The 13,520-nt window shown below is 53.8% G+C and overlaps 1 long non-coding RNA gene across 1 annotated transcript; it reads left to right on the top strand.

Moving 5' to 3' along the window:
- The first annotated feature begins 261 nt into the window (after positions 1-261).
- LOC142083127 (uncharacterized) lies at positions 262-13,514 on the top strand. Its single transcript, XR_012673969.1, has 3 exons — positions 262-790; positions 11,525-11,723; positions 13,470-13,514. It is a non-coding gene; the product is annotated as an uncharacterized LOC142083127 (long non-coding RNA).
- The last annotated feature ends 6 nt before the right edge of the window (positions 13,515-13,520 follow it).

Below are 13,520 nucleotides of genomic sequence, written 5' to 3' on the forward strand. Positions count from 1 at the left end.
TGACGTTGTGGTTCGAGTGCTCAAGTGGCAATGTTTGGTTTGCCGTCGCTTTGCCAAGGCAAAGCCCATAGCAGGATAACGGTCCCACAAAAAGCCTGGGACTGCAGTCTTCTCAGGAGTCTTCTGTAGCCTTCACGCTGCCAGGGTGTTGATGCTGTTTCATCAGAAGTAAAATTCACCCTAATCCCGGGATGTCTTTCCTATCCTCTCTGGATGGAGTAATCCCTGCTCATTCATTAACTGGACATGCTCTACCTTCAACCTAGGCAGGGTATTTTCCCTCATTCCCATCTTGTTCTGAAGTAAACATCACAGTTGTTATAATCATGAAAAAGCTGAATTATTTTTTCCTTGTATAATTTTACTCTATATAATAGTTTCTTCACATTTCCCTGTTGTGTGGTGGTAGCTCTGAGCATTTAATCTGGTCTCGCTGAGTCTCCTGAACCCCAAAGCAGTGTTCTGAAGGAGGCCTTATTAGGGATTTGTTCAACAGTGTTAAAATAAACCTTGCTTGCTCTGCTTTAAATCGGGGTGATGGAAAAGGCCACTCTGGTTTTTGGGTCCTTTTTTCTCTTCAGTTTTTAGATGGGCAGACGAAGCTTCTGTTGGGCTTTCTCTTTGTGTACACCCTGGTGCTTCTCACGCCAGCTTTCTTGGCCGAACAAGGGCTATTGCTTAAAACTTCCATCAGAGGTGATGCCTGTCACACGACAAGGGTTCTTTGGGTATCGGACGATAAAACGGCAACGGTCTACGGACCAAGACTGTTCAACCTTGTTATAATCATGTAAGTTGACAATCAATCTAATCAAGCGTGAGTAGAGCGCAAGCAATCTAAGCATGAACGAAAGAGAGAAGGGGAAATCTCGCTTGCCGTGTAGGCAAGGTACAACACCGTTAACGATTAATCTTACCCGCTGATGAGCAACAGTCAGGGAAATTGTCGACCTGTCGTGTTCTCCGTCATGACGTAAGGACATCTCCTTTGCCGGGCAGCACCCCTGGGCCAGCCAACGAGAGCTACCCCGAGTTAGTGTTGGGGCACCTTATTTATGGGATTGCGCCTTCTCTGTTCAGTCGTATGACTGACAGGTTGACGTAGACACGTCCTTTACGTACAAGGCTGGACGTGTCTCAAAAGGGTCGGTGATCCTCAGGTAGTTGTACGCGGTTGGTCACAGGTTTCTGTGTGCGAGTGGGTCCGTGCAGCTGTGCGAGCAGTGCAAGCACGCTATGTAAGCGCTTTCCACTGTCCCATGCCATACCTGAGGCCAGGAGCGTCTCGCCACGCTCCACCCGTTATGGCGTGGGCAACGGCGTGATCCAGTGGTTGGGGTAGCAGCCCTGCAGCGTGCGGGTGCGAGCCTCTCTTGCCTCTCCACGTGCGAAATGGCTGGGCGTGAACGGAGAGGTGGTGGAGGAGGAGGAGGACTTTCCCAAGCAGGGGGCAAATGCGAGATGAGTCGCTATTGGTGTGGTCCATCATTTCGTTCTATGACATATGGCAAAGCAAAGCTTAATCACAATCCAAACAAAACTTACTAGTGGGCTAAAGAATATTACAATAATTGGAGTTTTTGTTACTATTTTTTGCAAATTTAAGGATGGTATCTAACTGAAGAGGTCAGAAAGTGAAAATCCACCAGGAGATATTGCGATTTGATGTAACGTTTGTAGATGTTTGGAAATGGCACGGACGTCATGTTCAGTTGGTCGAGACTTGTTAACATCGGTGCAACAGGTGGTATGAAGCAACGCCCAGACACCTCCTTGTTGCAGGGTAAGCGTATCAAGTACTAGATGATTTTGTCCTACTATCAAAGCTAAAGAAGAATTTTCCCGTTGCAAGGCTAAAGTGGCATCTACTTGCGATTGTCTGTGGAGCTCTTTCCAGTTCGTTTACCCCGAGTTCGGGAATTAAGGTTCTGATTAAACGTCTGGAATCATGGGGTGTTCCTCATATACTGTAGTGAAGAGGTGGAGGGTCAGATCTATGCATGCGTTAACGCAGGGGCTGCATTAACTCCCCACCTCCCGCTGCACAAATGACGTCAGGCAGAGGCGCTGTGAAACAAACATCAAACCTTTAATGAATTAAGAAAGAAAGAGAGAGATGGGAGAGGGCTGGGGCTGGAGTGGGCGGGTGCACGTCGCATGTTGCAGGGATCCGTGCTCCACAGCTTCTCTATCAACCTGTCAACAGCGGTCAGGGGGGCGTGGAGCACTTTGTCCCGCGGCGTCCCTCCGGGTTCTGGCTCGCTTGGTGGGCCTGTTGTTGCCGTCAGATGCCCTCCGCTTGCTGCTGCCCACTTGCTGCCTGCCCCTGCCTGCTGCCGCACCATCCCCATCCGGCTTCCCCTCCCATGGTGTTTTTGAGTGTTGTACCGTCCGGCACAGCACCATCTTCTTCCTCTTCTTGGGTGGCGTGGTGTCCCATGGGGAGGTGTCTTGTTTCTTGGGAGTGCCGGCCGGTGCGGGGCGCTTGGCCTGCTGGCCGCCCACCTTGCCCGATCTGGGCGCCACCCGGCAAGAGAGGAGAGCCGGCGGCAGCGGCAAGCGGGTCACAACCGCCCGGGGCTGCCTCCAGAGCGCCTCCTCCACCAGTTGGGCCTTGTGGGGCGGATGACGCTGGGGGGCAGGCGGGGGGCTGGCCAGGGGACTCAGCAGCGGAATCTGCAGGGGGCTCAGCTGGGGGGCAGGCGGGGGGCTGGCGAGGGGACTCAGCAGCGGAATCTGCAGGGGGCTCAGCTGGGGGGTGTGCGGGGGGCTGGCCAGGGGACTCAGCAGCGGAATCTGCAGGGGGCTCAGCAGGGGGCTCTGCGGAGGACTGTCCTGCAAAGTCTCCGGAGAACTCTCCAGAGAGCTCTCCTCGGAAGTCTCCAAGGCACTGGCCATCAGCCAGGTAGGGAGGTCTGCTGCCACCCCACCCTGCTTCCCGTTGGGGTCCTGCAAGGGGGAGGCTGCCAGCCCCCAGAAGGGGTCGGTGTCCCCCAGCATCGCCCCCGCCGGGCGGTCCTTGGGGCAGTCGCCCTCTGCCCTGTAGTCCAAGAAGTCGGGGACTTCGTAGAAGGAGGCAGTGCTGGCAAGGCTGTCGGGGTCATCGGGGAAGGTGTTTTCGCCATCCACCAGCATCACCGCCGCCACTTGCTCCTTGTTGCAGCTGCCCTCTGCCCTGTACTCCAAGAGGTGGGGGAGTTTGTTGAGGGAGGTGGTCAAGCTGGGGACATCGGGGACGGTGTCCTTGCCATGCCCCAGCCCCGCCACCACCGCTCGCTCCCTGGGGCAGCCACCCTCGGCCACGTACACGGAGAGTTCGGGGAGCTCATCGAGGACCTCGGCGGTCAAGCTGGGGACATTGACGGTCAAGATGGTGTCCTCGCTGTCCGCTAGCTGCGTGACCACCGCTCGGTCCTGGGGGCAGTCGCCATCCGCCACGTGCTCTGAGAAGTCGTGGAGCTCACTGAGGAAAGCGGGGCTAGCGAGGCTGTTGGGAAAATCAAGGACATCAGGGACGGTGTCCTTGCTGTCCCCCAGGCCCCCCACCACCACTGGCTCCTTGGGGCAGCCGCCCTCCGCCACGTACTCGTAGAGGTCGGGGACCTCACTGAGGAAGGCAGTCAATTCGGGGACATCAGGGACGGTGTCCTCGCTGTCCCCCAGCCGCACCACCGCTGCTGGCTCCTTGGGGCAGCCACCCTCCGCCACATACTCGGAGAGGTCGGGGAGCTCGTGGAGGAAGGCGGTCAAGCTGGGGCTGTCGGGGACCTTGGGGACGGTGTCCTCTTCGTCCGCGGTGTCGAGCCAGTCGAGCGTACGGTTGATGGTGGTGTCCTCTGCCTGCTCAGGAAAGGCCTCGGCGAAGGTGGCTGGCCCCTGCTCGGGCAGATCCGTGGGCTTCCCCGGGGCTGCCGGGGTGGTGACCACTGCTGCAAAAGCAAACAAAGGCAACCCAACCGCAGGGCAATGCAAGCTTTCCTCAGTGTGGCCGCCCACCTGCGGGCTCTGCCACCCCCCAAAACTCACCCTTGGGCTTTGTCGTGGTTGTGCCCGGTTCTGTCGGTGGAGCCAGGGCTGGCTGGTGGGGGCTGGCGGCAGGGACGCTGTCCTCGATGGCCGCTGCATCCTTCTTAAAGGCCTGCGACGGCTTCTGGGCGCTGCCGGGCAGGGTGTGGAGGAGCACAGGGGGACCCTGCACCCGATGCTGAACTGCAGGGCGACGGTGTGGCGGGGGGCCGGGGTGGGCAGGGAGGTGCAGCGGGCAGGAGCCCGTGGGGTACAGGGGCTCCCCGTGCACCACGGCCCACGGCCCCAGCCCCATTGTCTTGTTGGGCACCAGCGTCCCCGTCACCACCTGCTGTCCCCAGCCGCAGGTGGGGGGACAGGGAGCAGGCACGTGGGGAAGCTGCACCCCACGGGGGAGCTGCACCCCGGGAGGGAGCTGCACCCCAGAGGGGAGCTGCACCACGGCAGGGAGCTGCACCCCACGGGGGAGCTGCACCAGCTGCCCCGGGGCCCCCAGGGGCCCTGGCACCCGATGCCAGATGCTGGCCTGAGTCAGCTGGTAGGCGACAGGGTGGACCTGGGCAGGCTCACAGGACACTGGCAGCCCAGGGACAGAAGGCAGGGCGCCAGCAGTGAGCGTTGGCGGCATGGCCAGGGTGGTGAAGCTCGCGCGGGGCACTTCCAAGGCCATCGGCAGCCGGAGAGGGAGCCTCTCTGTTGGGGGAAGCAAAGAGGGATGATGGGGAGAGATAGAGGCGGCAGAGCTGGTTGGGGGGCTACCCGGAGGGCAGGAGCACCACGAGGAGTGGGAGCCTGCTGCTGTACCTGCCATGGCGGTTGGTCAGTGTGGCGTTTGTTTGGGGCAAAGAACGTTCTGGGGGGTCCATCCCCATGGCGATCATTATGACAGCACCTGCTTCAGCCAGCCTTGCGATGATTTGATTTTTCATACCACACCAACTTCCCATCTCAATGATTTCCAATCCTGGTGATGATTTTGTGTCCTCAATGCTGATTTCCCATCCCCGCCGTGGTTTCCCATCCCAACGATAGTTTTTTGGGGAGTTGAATTTCCTGTCCAAGGGGAAGGGATGGGGCCGGCCCTGCCGGCCCTGCGATGCTGACAGGTGTGTGCTGCCCAGTCTTCCCCGATGGTGGAGATTGGAGGGAGGCTTGGGGCACTTTTGGGTTGTTTTTGTCCTCCCCCCTCTCTAGGCTGGGCCAGAGGTCAGTCTTGGTCTTGCTGTGGGGGAAGCGAAGCTCTGTGATGTTCATGTGCTCCTTCCTGGGGAGCGCCGGTAGGGCCGTGACGGTGCTCCGTCCCGGGCGCGGGGAAGCGTCATAGGGCAGCGGGTGGGCGTCCTTCCCTGTGTGGCCTGTATGCTGGCGTTTCGCGAGAGCTGCAGGGAGCCTTCCCCTGTGCCCCGGCTCAGCCGGGCTCTGGGAGCGACCCCAACAGAAGCTTAGACCTCGAAGGAGGCCAAGGAAAAGGCATCGGAGGGACGCGGAGCGCTGCAAGGCTTGGGCACGAGCTGGACAGGAGCTCCTGGGGCGCAGGGCGTGCCACCGCACCCGGCAGACCCCCGGCCTGGACCTTGAGCGCTGTGAGGCGGGAGATGTGGAAGGGACAGGTCTCTTCTGAGCCCACAGAGCTGCGGAGGGAGAAGGAGAAAATAGTTCCATCCCCCTGATCATTTTCGTGCATTTTCGTGGCCCTCCTCTGGACCCGCTCCAAGAGGTCTATGTCTTTCCTGTGCTGAGGGTTCCAGAGCTGGACACAGTACTCCAGGTGGGGTGTCACCAGAGCAGAGTCGAGGGGCAGAATCACCCCCCTCGACCTGCTGGCCACGCTTCTTTTGATGTAGCCCAGGAGACGGTTGGCCTTCTGGGCTGCGAGCGCACATTGTCGGCTCATGTCCAGCTTTTCATCCACCAGTACCCGCAAGTCCTTCTCGGCAGGGCTGCTCTCCATCCCTTCATCCCCCAGCCTGTATTGCTAGTGGGGGTTGCCCCAACCCAGGTGCGGGACCCTGCACTTGGCCTTGTTGAACCTCCTGAGGTTCACACGGGCCCACTTCTCGAGTTTTTTTTTTTCTTTGTTTTTTCTTTTTTTTTTCTTTTATTTTTTTGGAGGGATTTCCAGATCCTGATCTTGAACTGTGTGCAGATGGGTCCTCATATAATCCGAACAGGAACCACGTTACAGGTTATTCAGTAAGTCCTGAAAATAAAGTCCCTGGGGGTCTCTGCCAGGGCCTTCAGGTGGCCCTGGATCTCGGACATCACAACTTTGAAGTGGGAGTGGGACAGAGCCACCAGGACGCCACCAGCATCCATCTTGACATCATCCGTCACGCCCTGAAAAAGGGCTTGGGTTAAACATTCCTGGGAGAGGGGCACACGGAGATGTTGAACCGGCCAGCCATGTCCACAGGGCTTCAGCTCATCATTTCTGTGTCAGAGCGACCAGGCAGATGACCCCGTCCACCCTGAGACAGCCCTCCGGGCAGCCGTATTCCGAGCCGGGTGGCTGGATACGGGCGGTGGCGCCCGGCAGGGTGCTGCGCCCGCAGAAATGCCCGACTCCCTGAGCCTCAGCCCCGGGGCCCCGGGGCTGCAGCACGGGGCCAGCACCAGCTGGGGCTTCGCTGGGAAAACCAGGCGGGGGTGACCCTGACACCCCGCACACATACCTGGCCCCGGGATCTGATCTCCTGCCCCTCTGCCGATCACCACCGGCCCTGGCATGCCCTGAGTCACTTCTTGACGGCTGCCGGACATAGACCAGTCCTAGGACTCATGCCTGCCCCTCAACAGGCCTAAAAAGAGGAGAAACTGCCCACAATGAAGCTGTACTCAAGTTTTTGCCGGCAGCACGTTTTTTGTGGTCCCGCTCCTGGAAGCGCTCAAGAAACAGGGGGGCTGCCTGTACCTGCGGGCAGGTGGTGGCGTGTGCGCAGCGGCAGCGAGGGGTGGTTTGTGCAGCTGTTGGATGGGTTTGGGCTTTAAATGTGTCCAGCCCGGTACGGCTGGTTCCTTTTTCCCTGGGGGTTGTATTTAGAGCTTAAATAGTATTTTTTTAAAAGCAAAACCATCAAGCAAACAAACAAAAAACAGCTGGGAGATTTCGCCCCCCCAGCTGGGCTTTTTTACCCCAGTCCTGGGCACTCTGCAAGGTGATGATCGTCACCAATGTTAGGGTGCAGGATTGGGCCCAGGCAGGGCTTCTGCAGGCAGCCCATTTCTTGAGGCTCCCGGTAATGCAGTTCCTGGGGAATGCTCAAGAAATGGGGCAGTTGCCCATAATTGCCATTTTTGGTCTCTCCCCATCGCTCTCTGTCCGGGTGCCTGCTCCCAGTTTTTAATTCCTCCCTCTCTGTCTTTAGCCCATCACTACTTTTTCTTTCTCCATCTCTCTCTGTCAGGCTCCCTGAGCTTATTTGTTTAATCCCATCCTCTCTGTCCTATAGACTGTCGCTATTTTTGTCTTTCTCTGTCCGTCTCCCTGGCTGTATGGCCGGGAGCTGTAGTCCTGAGGCACGGGGCTGCCAGGCGGCCATGTTCATTCCCAGGGCATGCCGGGAGCTGTAGTCCTGGGGCACGGGGCTGCCAGGTGGCCATGTTCATTCCCAGGGCATGCCGGGAGCTGTAGTCCTGGGGCACAGAGCTGCCAGGCGGCCATGTTCATTCCCAGGTCATGCCGGGAGCTGTAGTCCTGGGGCATGGGGCTGCCAGGTGGCCATGTTCATTCCCAGGACATGCTGGGAGCTGTAGTCCTGGGGCACGGGGCTGCCAGGCGGCCATGTTCATTCCCAGGGCATGCCAGGAGCTGTCAGTTCCCCACACGCGGCTTCCCGGCAGCCATGTTGGTCTCCGGCGGTGCAGGCTCTGCTCCAGCTGCGGCTCGGCTGAGGTGAGGTGAGGGCTGGGGCCGCCCCGGGGGTGGTGGGGGAGAGCTCCAAACGGCCCGGTGTGATGGGGTCCCAGTCAGCTGGAGCCGGGCCGGCCGGGGCAGGCCTGGGGGTGACCCGAGAGCTGGGGAAGGGAAGGAGACAGAGACAGACCCCCACCAGGCTCAGGCACCGGGCAGCCCAACTCCAAGAGTCCCCCTGAGCCGCCCCAACATTTTTAGTTACTGCAGTAATAGGAGTAGTGTGTTTTTCTGTTAACTCTTACAGGGCTTTCACTACAACCGGCCTGTTCAGGGACTGGGAATAGCCAGCTGCCTCGGAAAATCGCCAACCAGCTTATTATTGTTCAAGCCTTGTTTCCCTCGCTAGAAAACACTTCATTTTTAAATACGTCCTTGCATCGGGAAGATCCAGGCAGCCGGGATTGTTTCCTGTAGGGAGCAGCGTGATGAATCCAGGCTGATGCCGTTCAGAGGCCGAGCTGAACACTTCTCCCCGCAAGTGCTCGGCCAGTGGTTTCGCAGGTACAGTCAGCCCGGCTGGGAGCTTGCTGTCCTTGCCCTGCCGCTGCTTTGGCAGCCGCCTCGGGTTAGGAGGGGACGAATGTTCTGGCTTCCCAGCTGGAGTCTGGCAAGTTCACTGGGTGAGGTATGGACCGTAACGTGTAGTGCGAACCTGACATCCTTCAAGAGTGAAAAACGGAGTGTAATATTTTCTGGGGATTTTTTTGTTGTTGTTGGATCTCTGGGATTCCTGTGACCTTTGATAGGCAGTTGGTGGCATTTAAGCATACATTTGAAGTTAAGCACGTGCTAACTGCTACCCTGAGGTGTAGCTGGAATCCACTTGTGAGCTCCTGTTCCCACCACAGTGGAGGAAGCAAATCTTTTTTTATTTGGTGATGAAAAGAACTACACTGAAGTGCAGCACCTTTTTTAACCTCAGATCTAAAGTCGCACTGGTCCTACCGCATAACGCATCCTTCCCCAGGCTTTCGCAAAACGGAAAGGATACATCAAACCGACCCCACAAAGATATCCTGTGCTTTTTTTATCTTGCCTGGAACGTTGGGACACGATCCTGCTGGGCCGTCTCTGCTGCTCTGCGTGGGAACTAAGGTGGTGTCTTTACATTCCAGGATAAGAACTTAGCTTTTTTTTTTTTTTAAGTGACTTTAGAGACGTCCTTAGGCTGGCTGTGTTAAGTTGTTTTACTGCACAGTTGGTCGAATGGAGGAAGACAGTAAGCTGCGCTATTGCCTTTGGCATTTCCTCTTTACTGTGTAGCTCATTTAAGTTATCTTCTCATGACCTGGCAAGCGGAAGCTATCACTTGATTTTAGGCCGTGGTCTAATAGTCACGAAAATCACTACTGAAAGCCTTTCTCAGATTTGGATCAGGCCCCTATATGCATTTTAGAAAGCTGCTTCTTGGCCACTGTTTAACTTTTTACATGTTTTTTTTTTGTTTATCTTGAGCGTTGAAACTCTGAAAGGGGCTGATGAGTTGCCCTCCCTCAGTTTGCTCCCTCCCCTTTGGGGAGTGCGGTTAATGTTTGCTTCTTGGCTTTGCGGAGGACTGAATCCATTAATACACCACCTCGCTTGAATTGCTCTTGTTGGAAACCGATTAGAAGCTTATTGCTGCCTCATCTTGCAAATGGCATGCATTCTGGTTCTCATTTGATGGGCAGCCTGTCGGCTTGTCCAATTACTCCACAGAACAATTCAATTACTCCAAGCAGCGATGCTGATATGAAGAGCTTACGTACGTCATTGCTCGTGATTCTGTGCTATTCACTCTGCAGGCTGGAAACACGATTGGTGAGTGGGCTGTGGCTTTAACAAGGGAAGGCAAAGCTGCTGCTGTGTGTATTTCCTTTCCGCCTCTTCCCTTACCCCCTCCCCTCCCTTCCCCTCTGTGAGGCTATTTTTGTGGTGTACCTTCAGTGGTGAAACGAGCTCCCGCACCGAACTGAGGGAAAGAGCAAAGGGCAAGGGGAGAGGTGTCGCGGTCCTTAGTTTGTAGATTTAGTACGGCGCGTCTGTGGGTCAGCAGTCCCTGCAGATTTTTATTATTTATAGCCATTTCTATAAATGCAGGACTTCACACAGCGGGTTCACACGGTGCTGTGCTTCTTGTAAACTGAATCGGTTTTATCCTTGCTACGGTCTGGAGGTAGCAAGTGCCAGCTGATAGATTAAGACGGAAATGAAAGCAAGCGATACACATGCGACGGTGATCCTGCCACAAAGCGTGCTGTTTATTGATCTGGGAAAACACGGCAGTGACTCTATCAGAGGACGAGGTTTTCAGGGCTATTTCTGTATTTGATACCCAAGGGCTTTTTTTTCCCTCTGCACGTGTTTCCGTGCAGGCACGTGCCTGAAACAGAGGTGTTTCTCTGTGCCATAACTGGGACTGATGACAGCTGGGTGGGTGGGAACATGTGCAATCACGGAGGAAACTTCCTGCCGCTGCCCTGCCATGTCCTTCAGGCTAAAACATGGTCGTTTTTTCTTCTGGTCCTTTGCTGCCATCGAGAGCTACCGAGTGCATGGGAAGGTGTCGGGTTCCTGCTCCCTGCGGTCAGCACTGGTCCGTACTGGGTAGCCTCCCACAGCAGCCAGTGCTGTACGCCCCTATCAGTTAGTTGTGAGGCAGACATCTGCAGCTGGAATGTGTGGCATGTTCCTCTGATTTGTCCATTCTCCACCTTGTGTAGCAACACATTTAAAATGCTGAAATGTGTTCTTTTTATTGCTGTTAAGGTTCAAAAATGTTGTTTTGGTCTGGTCAGCAAGGTATTTGGGAAACATCACTGTTGCATTTTGAGAATAAAGTAGGTTCCCATCCTTCCCGCTACCCCCCAAACTGTGTAGGATCCAGGCCTTTTCCCCCTACTCCCCTATGTGTAGCCTGGCTTCGTTTTGTTTTGCTGCCTCAGACCGAGAGTATAGCAAACAACTGAGATGTGCGCTGTGTGCTCCAGGCCAAAGAAAGTTTTAAACGGTCCCAGTTTATTTTATGTGGCCGTGCAGCATGGTACATTTTGGAAGGACCGCTGGAGTCATGTATCAGAAGTTACTGAAAATGAGATGATACCGGTAGTGGTTTATTTTCTGTGCCTGGTTTGGGAAAGAATATTCTGAAATACTGAACTGTTAGAGAAAAATGAGTGCAAGGTAAGGAGCATCATGCTGCATTTATTGCTAAATGTATGTTTTCATGTCATTCAAACTAGAAAGTAAACAAAGACTGTACCTGCAAAAGAATTCAAATAGCTGTCTCTGTTTCCCAGAGTGAGCATACAAGCAGCTGGGAGCAGTTTGCAGGATCAGAACTTCAGCCTGCTCTGGGTGATAAACCCGCGGGAGAGGAAAGAGAAACCCGACTTTTTTAAATACAGCTCTACTGATCTTAATATTTCTTCCTGTTAGATTGTGTTGGCGGTCAGACTCTAAGCACGTGATTAAACTGTTAAAAAATCAAGATATTTAGGGATTATTTACTGTTTCAAATGCTCTTACAAGCAGTGCGCTCTATTGCCCTGTGGGTAGTATGATGGCATGACTGGCATGCCTGGTAATTTTCCTTGTCTTTTCCAGTAGAAGGATGCATTTATGAAGGCGAATCCAGGGTACAGGTGGTGCCCCACAACAAACCACCCTGTGAAAACCCAGACACCCACTGTTACAAACAGGAAAAAGCTATGGGCCTTTGCTTCAGACTCTGCAAAAGACTGACGAAGCCCGAGGAAAGTGACAAAAAGTGAAGAAATGCCACAGCGTAACTTCGGGATGGGAGGTGAGATTTCCATCCATGTTCCTCAAATGTAGTAGCCTCGTTTTGTATGAGGATGCGGCGTTGGAATCGAACCGCAAGACCAGTTTTCTTTACTGCACATGGTACTGTAGTGCAAATACCTTTCATGTCCCAAATTAAGTTGCCAAGACTCTCGTTAAACCTCTGCATAAGAACCTAAAGTTTTCCTTAGTGCATGATTGCTTTCAAGAGTCGAGTCCAGATATGTGGCATATGGTAACCCATACCCCATTTGGGGTCCGGATTTGGTTGATTTTTAATTTGGGTTTATCTGCTGTTACAGATTTCATTTTCTAGTCAAAAAGGAAAATGCTGATTGTGTGTGCATTCTTTTTCCCTTTCATAGAGTGTTGTACTATGTTCAGTAATTTGCTCTTTACAAATGTCATTTATAGGTGTCTATGGAGTTGGAGGTGTTAACGTTCTTGTGGATGAATGTACCAGTGGAGCTAACTTCTTGTATTCAAAACAAGAGAAGCGTAATTTAATTTGGCTTAAAATGTGCTCTTTTGCCCGTTAGACCTTGGAGGGGCAGATTCTAACCTTCTAAACATTAAAAAAAGAAGTAAATAAAAAATCAAATCCATGAATAAGTGCAGGTGGAGCGCCTGAACTGGTGAAAGGCAGATAATCTCTCACTGCTACCTGCAAATAGCAACTGTTGCAATCCTGACCTTGAAATGCAGAGACGTAGATGTTGGATACTGACAGCTTGAGAACCTTGGTCTATCTGGCTGCTTGGTCTATCTGGCTGCTGTCCCCCACCGCTCCTGCTGGGATATCCAACCGTAGAGCTTCTGAGTACAGAGAGATCTTGAATCAACACCTGTCAAAGCAGAGGCCAGAGGACTTAAGAATTAATTAGAAACTAATCTAATCCAATCCATTGTTTTATCTATAGAGCCATTAATTTCTGAAGCAGGCCCTCTTTTGTGCTTTTCTTAAAACTGTTTATTGATTTGTTTATTTTCTGCAGACTGAGTCAGTGAGCATAGGAATTCACAGGGGTCTCACTCCAGTCCTCATGCCGATGAAGGCTGGCTGTTTCATGAGTGTGGAAACCAGCACTGGGCTTCTGACCTGCAGACCCACTAGTGGTGTCCTTGCTCACCCAGCCGGGAAGTTGTAATGGAGCATGTTTTTCTCATGGCGTGGCTCACCTGTGATACCTGAGGGCGTAAGGCAAAGACAACCGCTTTTTGCAGGTGAACGTGACCATTGCAGCATCTACCCTCACAGTGACAGAGCTAAGTGGGCAACAGCTTTCCTATGCAAATGTGCAAGATTCCCAATACTTTCACGTTTCTGCATCAGGGGAGAAGCAACTGGGCCAAAACGCTTTTTAGCGAGGCAAAGGGTGGAAAAAAGACACTTCCTAGAATAGCCAATATCCTGATAGAGATGCCATTTTTGTTTTTAGAAAGAAGCTTCATTCTGCACCCAGCAGAAAAAATGGTTTCACTTTTTCAGTCTGAATGAAAGCAGACTGACTGCGTATGGTTTCCTTCCCCAGCTCCAATTCCAATCCACGTGCTTGGCACTAATAAACAGGAGACCCTGAGCTATTTTCCAGGTGTCAGTGGCTGCCAGTTAGCAGAGAACACCTCTCACCTAGGTAACGGTGCAATTGGTCTGTGACCGGGGATGTGTACTTGCGTGACAGTGCCTTCGTGAACATTTTCTGGTCTTGCCACTTCAAACCCCTTCTTTTTTCTGGAAATCTTTCAGACGGCATTTCTTATTCTGGGATTCAGACTGGAGTTGGACTTAATGTTGAAC

This window comes from Calonectris borealis, chromosome 5 (genome assembly GCF_964195595.1).
Source record: "Calonectris borealis chromosome 5, bCalBor7.hap1.2, whole genome shotgun sequence".
Taxonomy (NCBI): Eukaryota; Metazoa; Chordata; class Aves; order Procellariiformes; family Procellariidae; genus Calonectris; species Calonectris borealis.